This window comes from Primulina tabacum, chromosome 3 (genome assembly GCF_025594145.1).
Source record: "Primulina tabacum isolate GXHZ01 chromosome 3, ASM2559414v2, whole genome shotgun sequence".
Taxonomy (NCBI): domain Eukaryota; kingdom Viridiplantae; phylum Streptophyta; class Magnoliopsida; order Lamiales; family Gesneriaceae; genus Primulina; species Primulina tabacum.
Window position 1 is genome coordinate 45,236,757 of NC_134552.1, and position 12,342 is coordinate 45,249,098.

Consider the following 12,342-nt stretch of genomic DNA (forward strand, 5'->3'; position numbering starts at 1 on the left):
GGAACAGAGTGTTGATAGACTTCCAGCGAAGATCCGTTCTTGTCCGACCGCCTGGAATGGAGCAGTTCTTATTTGAGCCGGACAGGTACTTTCCTTTACCGCGCATTATTCCTTATGTTCAGGCCAGGAAACTCATGCATAGAGGGTGTCGGGCATTTCTAGCGACCTTTTTATCTGTCCCCGAGGAACCCAGCCAGTCAGCCTCAGATGTTCCGATTGTCTGAGATTTCTTAGACGTTTTTCCCGAAGAAGTCTCTGGTATGCCACCCGAGAAAGAGGTGGAGTTTTCCATTGAGCTTATGCCAGGTACGGCTCCGATATCCAAAGCGCCGTACCGATTAGCACTGACAGAGATGGCAGAGCTTAAGAAGCAGATTCAGGAACTTCTCGACAAGGAGTTCATTCGCCCTAAGCTTTTCTCCATGGGGCGCGTCAGTCTTATTTGTGAAAAAGAAGGATGGCATGATGAGGCTTTGCATTGACTATCGGGAGTTGAACAGGGTTACGGTGAAGAATAAATACCCACTTCCGAGGATTGAGGATCTGTTTGACCAGTTGCAGGGAGCTTCGATTTTCTCCAAGATAGATCTGCGTTCCGGTTATCACCAGTTGAGGGTGAGAGATGCTGATGTCTCGAAGACTGCTTTTAGGACTCGTTATGGCCACTACGAGTTCCTTGTGATGCCGTTCGGACTGACGAATGCGCCAGCGATCTTCATGGATCTCATGAATCGCGTATTCCAGCCGTATCTGGACCAGTTTGTGATAGTGTTCATAGATGACATTCTCGTCTACTCCAAGAGTCTGGAGGAGCACAGCAGACATCTGACCACAGTGTTGCAGACATTGCAGAAGCACAAATTATTCGCAAAGTTCAGTAAATGCGAATTCTGGTTAGAAAAGGTGGCGTTCTTAGGCCACATTGTATCCAGCAGTGGTATTGAGGTAGACCCAGCAAAAGTTGCAGCAGTCAGAGATTGGGTTGTGCCTCAGAATGCATCCGAGATCCGCAGTTTTCTTGGGTTGGCAGGATATTACAGGAAGTTCATTCAGGGATTCTCATCCATTGCCGTTCCACTCACAGCACTGACCAAGAAAAATGTGAAATTTGTGTGGAGCGAGGAGTGTCAGAAGAGCTTCGATACTTTGAAGCAAGCTCTTATCTCAGCACCCGTTTTGGCTGTACCGTCAGGATCTGGTGAGTTTGTCCTTTATACCGATGCTTCGAAGCTTGGTTTAGGTGCAGTTTTGATGCAGCATGGGAGAGTGATAGCGTATGCTTCTCGACAGCTGAAAATCCATGAGAAGAATTACCCTACCCATGATCTGGAGTTAGCGGCCGTAGTTTTTGCCTTGAAGATTTGGAGGCATTATCTGTATGGAGAGAAGTGCCAGATCTTTACCGACCACAAGAGCCTCAAGAATTTCTTTACGCAGAAGGAGCTGAACATGCGTCAGAGGCGTTGGTTGGAGCTTGTGAAAGACTACGATTGTGACATTAACTACCACCCGGGTAAAGCTAATGTAGTTGCGGATGCTTTGAGCAGAAAAGTCGCAGTGATGGCTCATTTTACGATGCAGAAACCTCTTCAGATTGAGATGCAGAGGTTTGATCTTGAGACTTACCCTCGAGGTAGAGTTCCTCGTCTATCTACCTTGACCATTCAGTCTTCCCTTTTGGACCGTTTTCGCAGTGATCAGGCCGCAGATGAGCAGTTGGCACAGTGGAAGAAGAGAGATGAAGCCAAGGGCAGTGTTTTGTATTCAGTCAGCGACGGTATTGTGAGATACCGAGACAGGATATGGGTTCCTAGCAGTGATTCTATCCGAGCAAACATCTTATCAGAGGCCCATACGTCCCCGTACTCCATTCACCCTGGGAGTACGAAGATGTACAAAGATCTGCAGCTATTGTATTGGTGGCCAGGGATGAAGAAGGACATCAGGCGTTTTGTATCCGAGTGCCTGACTTGCCAGTTAGTGAAGGCCGAGCATCAGAGACCAGCAGGTTTGCTCAAGCCTCTTCCTATTCCCGAGTGGAAGTGGGAGAACATTACCATGGATTTTTTGACCGGTTTGCCGAAGTCAGCCAGAGGATCGAATGCCATCTGGGTGATTGTAGATCGTCTTACCAAATCAGCGCACTTCTTGCCTATTAAGACGACTTTCACCATGATTCAGTATGCAGAGCTGTATATCCGAGAGATAGTCCGACTCCATGGTATTCCAGTTTCTATCGTATCTGACAGAGATTCCAGATTTACTTCCTCGTTTTGGAAGAGTTTGCATTCGACTATGGGTACGAAGTTGCTGTTTAGCACAGCTTTCCATCCGCAGACAGATGGGCAGTCGGAGATTCATTGGACCCTTTGAGATCCTTGACAGAGTTGGGACGCTAGCTTATCGTGTTGCTCTTCCGCCGAATCAAGCCGGAGTACACAATGTGTTCCACGTCTCCATGCTGAGGAAGTATATAGCAAATCCTTCGCATGTGCTGAATTTCGAGCCGTTGCAGCTTACTCCGAACTTGTTTTATGAGGAGAGACCAGTGCAGATCCTAGACCGGCAGGAGAAGAAACTTCGGAACAAGTTGGTTAAGCGAGTCAAAGTCAAATGGCTCAACCATTCAGAGGAGAAAGCTACGTGGAAGTCTGAGCCGGAGATGAGAGATCGATACCCCGAGTTATTCGGTAAGTTCTAATTTCGAGGACGAAATTTATTTTAAGGGGGGAAGGATTGTAGAACCCGTAAATCAGTAGACGTATAAGCCATGCATAATTCTAGATTTTTAAAATTTAGTTGACTTCATCGCATGATTATTTTAAATGCATTTGTTTGAAGTGAATTATTTTATTATTTCATTGCAGTGGTTTGATTTTTATTATTTCAGTTATTTCACTGAGGCCGGACTGAAGTTGGAGTTTTGAGATAGAATTTAGGATTTGAGAAATATTTCCAGAAGTTAATTTAGCTAGCAAGTAAGTTAATTTAAGTTAATAAGGAGATTTTGGGATTTATTTATGCAACTTGAGGTGAGTAGAAAATAAGCTCATTTGAGTTACTTAATTAAGGATTTATTCAATAAATTAATTAAGGGATTAGTGAGGCTTTTTAGAGTTATTAATCTAGTAAATAAACAACACTCCACATTCATTTTATTAGTAGATTTCGGCCACCCCTTGGTTACTAGAGGATTCAATTGCCAACTCATCAACTTTGACCAATTCTTTGCAGGTAATTAGTAGGATAAATCTAGGATTTTTGGGAGCACCATGTAATTAATTAATGTTAGAACATTATCCTAGTCTAGATGAGCATGTAGAATCGGTCATTGCACCACCATAATCCCTCCAAGTAGAATTGATAGCAAACCACAATTCAAAATTCAAAAAAAATGGAGACTTGGTCTTGATTCTTTCCCTATATTTTGCACCCATCTCCCTCACTCCCCTAACCATCATATCCCCTCCCTTAGTCACGAAATTCAGAGTGTTTTTGAGAGAGGAAAACCGTGGGACTCATAGCTAAGCGAAGGGAGAAAAATCGAGTAGAAGAGGAAAGGAAAGAAGCGCTCCATCTCCTCCGTGCCGCATCGTCGTCGTTTCGTTCGTTTTCTTTCGAAACGAAACCAGGCATGTCTAGATTTCTTTCAAACCTCAAACAAGTCATATTATCAATTATTTTTCAGTACATGATCATGTTTTATCATGCAAAAACCGAAATACATCATAGAATTTTCAGAAAATAATGCATGCAGATTTCGGCCCTTTCATGACAAGCTTCACGTTTTTCTGAGTTTTGTTGTTTCAGGTAATTGGTTCGATTCCAGGCTCCCAAGGCAACCTATATATATGTAATAGGATGCATTAGGACCACGTTTGTCCATTGGTTTAACCCCATGCTCGCTGGAAATTCAGAATGACAGCAACTTTCCCATTGCTTCTCATGTGTTCGAAAATTTCAGTTTTTATGTCAAGGGGTTGGATCTGATCTTGGCTGCCCTAAGGGCTCTTAGCCATGGTTGGATCACTCCCCTAGCATGTCTAAGACGTGACTAAGTCGCCCTTTTGGTGGCTTGGTCCATGGCTCATCGGTTTTTAAATAAACAACAAGAACAGCCCCTCCCCTCTCGGTTTCTCTTCTTTTGACAGCAACATGTTTTTCGAATTGTGTGGTTTGATGTGGATCTTGGTTGGCCTATGGCCCTTAGCCACGGTTCATACCATGCCCCTAGATGTCTAGATCGTGCCATGGTCAATCAAATGGCCACTGGAACGACACGAGACATCAATCGAAGCAACACACTACACACGCATACAAAAGCATTCTCGGTATGAGTTTTCGGTTGTTGCTGGAATGGTGCGAACTATGGCTGGCCAAAAGCCCTTAGCCATGGTTCGAATCATTCCTTGGGACAGTTGTGGAGAGGATTTGGTCGGTGGTTCAATGCCCCAATGGCCAAAAGTATCGCAAACGACGCGATGCAAGCAAGGTTGCAGCTGCTGGAAAATTTCAGCAAGTTGCTGTGTCGGTTCGGTGGCTCGTTCGAGTTCTTGGTTGGCTTTTAGCCCATGGGCTTGGACTGGACAGTGCCTCATTGAGTTAGGAAGGTCATGTTTTCGACCGTTCGTCATTTGGATCATTTTTGAGATCGTACGAGAATTTACGGTGCGATGTGCCAAATTGACTCTCGAAAGAGCGTTTCGTGTTTTGGCCTCCATTCCACCTAGATTTCGACCCTATCATTTTAGGAGCATTATTTTTATGATTTTTCAGCGTATTTTAATCATGACTATACGTCGGTTCGGTGTCGGTTCAGGTTGGCTCGGAGTCATGATTAAATGCGGAGTCATTAGGCATCATAGTCGCATCTTTTGAACGTAAATTGCATAGTTGGTCAAGTTTAAGCTATTGCATATTTTTCATGGCACAGTTAGGTTGCAGCGAGCCTGAGGACGATCCAATCCAATCCAGTTGGTAAAATTACGGGACATTTTCATTATGCCAGTTAATTATTTTACGTGCATTAAATAGAAAATGATTATTTTTGAGATTTATGCGATATGGCTTGTGGTTCATTCACTATGTGGGAGTGTTATTTTATACGGTCGCCAGTGACCGATCAGTTCAGTATGGTACCACCCGGTCGCCAGTGACCGGCCAGCTCAGTTCAGTTTCAGCCTCCCCGGTAGCCAGTTACCGATCAGTTCAGCTTAGTGCAGGGGCCACAGGCGTAAAACATAATCTCAACAGAAAATTTTACCAGTTATTTCAGTACAGGCTCCAAGGAGAAAACATTTTTTTTTACTGTGATTATCAGTTCAGTTATGCACGTATTATAATTGCTCAGTACAGATTATTTTCAGCATGCCTCAGGACAGGATATGTTATCTCATGCATATTTTAATTCAGATTTTTACTCGTTACCTGCGATATATGCATGCTGAGTCTTTAGGCTCACTAGACTTGATTGTTGTAGGTACTGATGAGGCCAGGGCCGAGGGCGGGGACTAGTGAACCAGCTTGGGTCGGCAGTAGTGGCACCCGAGGACCTCAGAGCAGCAGTTGTTATTTTATTCCGCAAACATTTTATCAGTCGTTGGATATTTTTAAATTGTGATTTTTGGCAAACTTTATTTTCTTCCGCTGCAATATTTTGAAATATTGAACTTGATTCACCAGTGATTTTATGAATGAGGCCATTTAAGTTCTTTTAAAAAAGAAAATTTTAATTTTCCGCAAATTTTCAAGCAAGAAGTTCTAGGGCCTTTTGCAGTTTATGGTTTTAATCCTTTGACTTCGTTGGATTTGATGTCTTTACCGGTGAGTGAAAGGTTAAACGTGGATGGCAAGAAGAAGGCTGAATTTGTTAGGAGTCTGCATGAAAAGGCCAAGGCCAACATTGAGAAGAGAAATGAGCAATATGCTAAGCAAGCCAACAAAGGGAAAAAGAATGTGATATTTGAGAAGGGAGATTGGGTGTGGCTACACTTGAGGAAGGAAAGTTCCCCGAAAAGCGACGTTCAAAGCTATTACCTAGGGGCGATGGACCATTTCAAGTCCTTGAAAAGAGCCATGACAATGCCTACAAACGATCTACCAGGTGAGTATAACATGAGTTCCACTTTTAATGTTAGTGACTTGTCGTTGTTTGATGTAGATGATGAGCTAGATTTGAGGACAAATCCTTTTCAAGAAGGGGAGGATGATGCGAACACGGAAGGTCAAGCCCCAAGGAAAGCATGGGACCCTTTAGAGTTGCCGGAGGGACCAATTACGAGGGGACGATTGAAGAAATTCAAGGAAGCAGTTGCATGGGCTTATGAGCAAGGAAGAAGGACTTACAAACAAGGTGCAAAGTGCTGGAGGGTTTGTGATGCATGGGAGTAAGTTTGGGAGCCAAAGGAACATTATTCAAGTGATAAATGAAGAGGAGTCCAGAAGCATCGGCGCCCGACCGGCCAAATATTACCGCCCGACGCCACACTTACTGTCCAAGTAGAAAATTTCCAGAACGCCTCGCGCCCGAGCGGTCATATTCTACCGCCCGAGCGCGAATAGTACAGAACCTTTGGCCGCTCGGGCGCGAGCCAGTTGCGAGAGAATCTTCAGTTTCCTAGTTTAGAGTTTTGATTATGTTGGTAATTAGATATCATATCTTTGATTATGTAAACAACATATGTACGAAAATTTGAACACAATTTTAGATATTATTTTTGAGTTTATCAAACTTTTGAGAATTTTTCTATCAAGCTTTTCAAGGCTTTTGCTTTGTTCATAAAAAAAAATCAAACTTATCAAGGTTCATACTTTGTGGCGTTTGTCGGTTGATTTCATACGGATTGTCAAGGACTAGTTCTTTGAAGGTTTGTCTGATAATTCAATTGTTTTATTCGTGATTATTTGTTGCTAAATTTTATAATTTAGAGGTGAATATCACAACCCATACTTGATTCAAAAGATCGGGACAACATGAATTCTTCGTTCGTTACTGAATTGAAGGCGCGATTCTTCTTTTAATCGTGCTTGCTTTTCGTTCGTACAAAGATTCACATCACCCAGGAGATAAGAACATATCAGTATTCTAAAATAGACCTCAAATCACAATACGAAAATAAAACAATTACACTAAAATCATTACATAAGTTGCTTCGGGGACACATCGGTAAGTGTGGATTTTAATCTTGAAGAAGATAGTATCCACATTCACCTTCTCATCATCGAACATGACCCTATTGCGCATATTCCATACATGATATAACGTCGCTGAAAGTGCCGTGATCCTCATCTTAGCCAACATGGAGTTTCCTTTGTATTGGTTTCCGAACGCCTTGAGGATGCTTGTCGAAGAACCCATCATCTTATTCATGTTCAACCAGCTGCGAACTCTGTCCCAAATCTGTTTTGAAACTCTGCACTGGAAGAACAGGTGCGCAACTGACTCATTTGCGTGGTTACATAGAACACATCTTCGATCCAATACAAATCCCAACCTATCTCGTGTCAAGCTCTTCGAGTGAGCAAGCAACCAAAGAACAAAGAGATGTTTTGGAAGAATACAACTCTTCGCCAGTAGAGGTTTCCACGGCCACACACCCTTCGCATTCACAAAATACGCATAGGCTTTAGATAGCCCTCCACTAATACCAAACCAGCTATGTAGTCGAGCAGTGGCAGCCTCTATAGAACCAGATGTGCGAACAATGTCATCACGAATGAGCATGATGTTCTTGATTAATGGTGAGTAGTCTTTGTTCCATCCCCAATTCCACACCCCTCCAAAACAACTGTAAACATGGTTCACCCATCTAATCCAAATGGTATCTTTCTTCAAGTGAATATTCCACAGAGTCTTAGCTAACAATGCACGATTCCACACTTTCAAATTCTTTAATCCCAATCCCCCGTCCGCGAGGGGCTTGCATAGCATTGACCATGCAATAGGCGGACGTTTCGTAGGCCAAACAAATTTGCGACAAATGGACTGAATGGAGTCAACTACACAGTTTGGTATCGGTAATATGGACAACCATAAGCACTCTATGCCTTGTATAACAGATCTAATCAATTCAATTTTCCCAGCATAAGATAACGAATTCCTTGGCCAAGAACTCACCTTTGTTGTCACATTGTCAATGAGGTCACTGTAGTCAGATGCACGGAGTTGTCGCGGCGCAAGAGGGACCCCAAGATATCTGAATGGTAGCATCCCCAGTCTTACACCTCGTGAGATCCAAGATGTCCTGCTTGATATAGTCATCAATACTAGCCATGTATATGTTAGATTTCAATGAATTCATCCGAAGTCCAGCCGTGTCTCCAAAGATTTGAAGACATTGCATAATCATCAAAACACTATGTCTATCCCCATAGGACAACAGAAGCAAATCATCAGCTTATGCTAAATGTGTAATTCTAAGATTGGCACATTTCGGATGGAACTTGTAGTTCAGAGATCTAGACATGCGTTTCAACAACCGTGATCGCACTTCAATACCGATTGTGAACAATAGAGGGGAGAGAGGGTCACCTTGTCTAAGCCCTCGCTTTCCTTGAAAGTGACCATGGTAGTGGCCATTAATCACGATAGAATAAGAAGTAGTTGTTACACATTCCATAACCTAATCAACACACCTGCGAGGGAATTTCAGAAATACTAACACTTCATGCATGAACTCCCAATCAAACGTGTCGTATGCTTTCTCTAGATCCACTTTCAATATGCATCTTGGTGTAGCACGCTTTCTAGCATACTTCCTCGTCAACTCTTGGGCCAAATGGATGTTATCAACAATAGATCTCCCTTGATTAAACGCTGCTTGTGCTCCATCAACAATTTCACCCATGCATCCGCTCAACATGTTAACAAGAATTTTAGAGATGAGCTTGTAAAATACAGTGCAACAAGTTATTGGGCGGTAATCTGTGACCGAAGATGGTGCAAATTTCTTTGGTACAAGGGCAATGATGGTGTGATTCCATTGTTTTAGAATTTTTCCTTTAGAGAAGAATTCTAAGATTGCTTTACAAACATCCTCTTTAATGATATTCCAAGAACACTTGAAAAACTTCGCCCCAAACCCATCAACCCCCGTGCTTTATCATCATCGATATCATGCAAAGCTAGTTCAATCTCTTCTACCGTAACATTTTTGATGAGTAGTTCCGAATCTTGCATCTTTACATACTGCCCCTCACTGAAGATTTCCTCTTCCAGCTTGTTTCTGTCCATTTTCTTAACCAAGAGGCTCTGGTAATATTCCACAAAACAAGATGCTATGTCATTCGGATCTGCGCAAGTACTGCCGTCAGCGCGCTTCACTGTCAATATCGCGTTACGCTTGTGATTTCTTTTGATCAAGTCGTGGAAGAATTTAGTATATCGATCGCCTTGCTTCAAGTAATTTATCTTAGCTTTTTGGGCTATGAATATTCTCTCGGCCTCTAACAATATTTATGTGCGTCTTCTGACCTCACCATAGTCACATGCCCTTACCCCATTCTGCAGTAAATTGACTTGCATAGATTCCAACTTCTTTTTCACTGCACTTGCACGGGTCGATATGCTGCTAAAGTTTCTTCTGTTCAGCACCTGAAGAGGTTTTTTGAGAGCTAGAAACAATTGTTTTAACCTGTATTGTGCTGTACCATGGGCAAAGAATTTCCAATGGTCCAAAACCAAGTTCTGAAATTCATCACAGATTGTCCACATGTTAAAGAACTTGAATGGTTTTGGTTGTTGCTTTCGTTGTTCTAGAACATAAACAATGGCGATCGCATGATCCGAAATACAACCCGGGGCCATAAAATCCACAAGACCATCAAATGTCGAAGCATTCCAATTTTGGTTAACTAGCACACGGTCTAACTTACTACAAACTGATGGGCTCGACCATGTAAAATAGCAACCCGTAAATCGGAGATCTAACAAATCTAAGGATGCTACACAATCCACAAAGTCCTTAGTCTCATAATTTTTGACAGGCAGTCCTCCTTTTTTCTCATTTTGTGATAACACATTATTAAAGTCACCCAACACAATCCATGGAACACCGCACGTGGTGCCAAAAAATTTCATATCATCCCAAAGAACCCTCCTTTGCACTATCGTATTAAACCCATATACAATCGAAGCACAGAATATGGTATTAGTCACCAAGCATTCAATACTCACATTAATTGATTGCTCTAATAACCCCAAGGTTTTCAAATTGATCTTCAATGGGTTCCACAAAACAAATATTCTACCCTAATTGTTAAGCATAAAGTTATGGACATAATGCATACCTTTGCACCGAATTCGAATAAAATTCAGTAAGGCTTTATCCTGAAACTTGGACTTCAAAATCCCAAAAACATTAATTTTATGAGTAGCCACTGTAGCTTGGACATTCCTTTGTTTTAGAGGTTTATGTAAACCTCTAATGTTCCAACATGCGAGTTTCATTTAGAACAAGAGGCAATTTCGGGTTGCCGCCCCTTTTCTTGGTTACCAAAGAATCTCATTTTCTTACTTATGTTATTCAAATCAACATATTCCGTGTCACATGAACTTGTATTCTCCATTCCTTCAAAGAAGACGGCATTTCTCTTCTCAATTTGATGCTGTACAGTAGCTAGTTTCTTGCCTTTCTTCTTGCTTTTCTTATTCTTCTTTTTATTTGTACCATTTTAAACCCATCTGTATCCGAAGCATCCTCACCACATTTGCCATTGTTCCCCGATTCGCAGTTAACCATATGTGCTTTTCCTTTATCTGTTGTTAGAATTTCTTTCGATTGCTCTTGTTTGTCCAGTAGCTTTATGTCATCATTATTTGTGATCACCACACTTTGTTTGTTTGTCTCATCAGCTGTGGCAACACCTTCCTGTTGTAAACTGTCAGCTTTGGGAGCAGAATGCATACGCTTTGACAGTGGCCGAGAGGGAGCATGATTGTATTTCTTTCCAACTCTAGATCGGCCTCGAGAGTTTCCTTTCCGCCAAGTGACACTAATTGATCGATTTCTTTTAGCACCATCATCCATGATTTTATCAGATTTTCCATCACTTGTGCTAACATCATTCTGATTTCTCACGCAAGTAGACGAGCTATGCCCCACACGATGGCAAGAATCACAGAATTTTATGTCATGCTCATACTCAAATGATACCACTACATCCCCAATGGGTAGTTCAACCAGAATATCCGTGAGCTTTTGTTTTGACGTCTCAACCTCAATCAACACACGAGCATATTTGACTCTCTTCCTCTCATGTGTAAGCATATCCATATGAATCGGCTTTCCAACTTTAGATGCCATTTTGCTGAGTATGTTAAAGTTCCAACAATTTGGGGGTAAACCATGGATCTGTACCCAAGATGGCAAAGAGTTCATGTCCTCTTCCCTGAATCTAAAACATCTCGGAATTTCCTTAAGGAACAAATGAAATCCAAAAACCATGTATGAGCCACCCCTTAGCACTCGTTCCTTAGCTTCTTCATTAGGAAAGCTAAAGACAATCCATCCACTTTCATGAGTCTGGAAATGAATATCCTTTCCCCATCTACGAACCAGATCAAATAAAGCAGCAGTAGGAGGTTTACCACTAATCACATAACCAAGCAAACAAATGCCATACGTCTTCTCAACTGAGTCAGTGTCATCCAAACCAAATTTTAACTTACTTGATCATGTATCCACATATTCCAGTTTGTAATCAACATTAGCCATTCTGTTATTCTTGAACAAACTCACATAGGACACACGATTTTGCTTATTGATGAACCCAGCATTGCTATTTAGCACATTAGTGTCCGTTGTATTCATGCTATTCAGCTTTGGGTCAATGCCATTAACATTCTGCTCATTACTACCAATAGCAATGTGCCCTTTACTACAACCAGAGGGGTGTTGTTTGCTACCAGTAAGATCTGGAAAAGTAATCGCTGAGGTATCTGCACTGTTCTCCATATTCATTGAGGCCATAAAACAAACACTTAAGCTGAAATAGTGAGCAAAATCAAAATCTTACTGCAGTTCGCGATTCAAGCTGTCCACAGGCAATCAGCTACTGTGCAAACCAAATATCACGAAAATACAGTGAAAATTACGTGAAAGGTAACCAAGAATCACCGAGAACTGAGAACCAAGCAAAACCTTAAGAGACGCGAAGCTCAAGAACAGTAACCAGAAAATACATTCACTACGGTGATAGGTAATTAGAGATTAACCAATCGAATCCAAAGATGAAATCAGAAATAAATCCCCAGCGAATTAAAGAGGAGTTATCCAAGTGAGATCGAGCTTACCAAAAAGAGCAGAGAATCGAGCGAAGCGCCATTTTCCTGAAGTTCAAGCG

The 12,342-nt window shown here is 41.9% G+C and overlaps 1 long non-coding RNA gene across 1 annotated transcript in view; it reads right to left on the minus strand.

Moving 5' to 3' along the window:
* The window catches only part of LOC142539144 (uncharacterized), a 42,913-nt gene extending 30,571 nt beyond the window's left edge, over positions 1-12,342 (minus strand). Inside the window, exon 1 of the long non-coding RNA XR_012818839.1 lies at positions 12,293-12,342. This is a non-coding gene — a long non-coding RNA (uncharacterized LOC142539144). The remainder of the gene's footprint in view (positions 1-12,292) is intronic.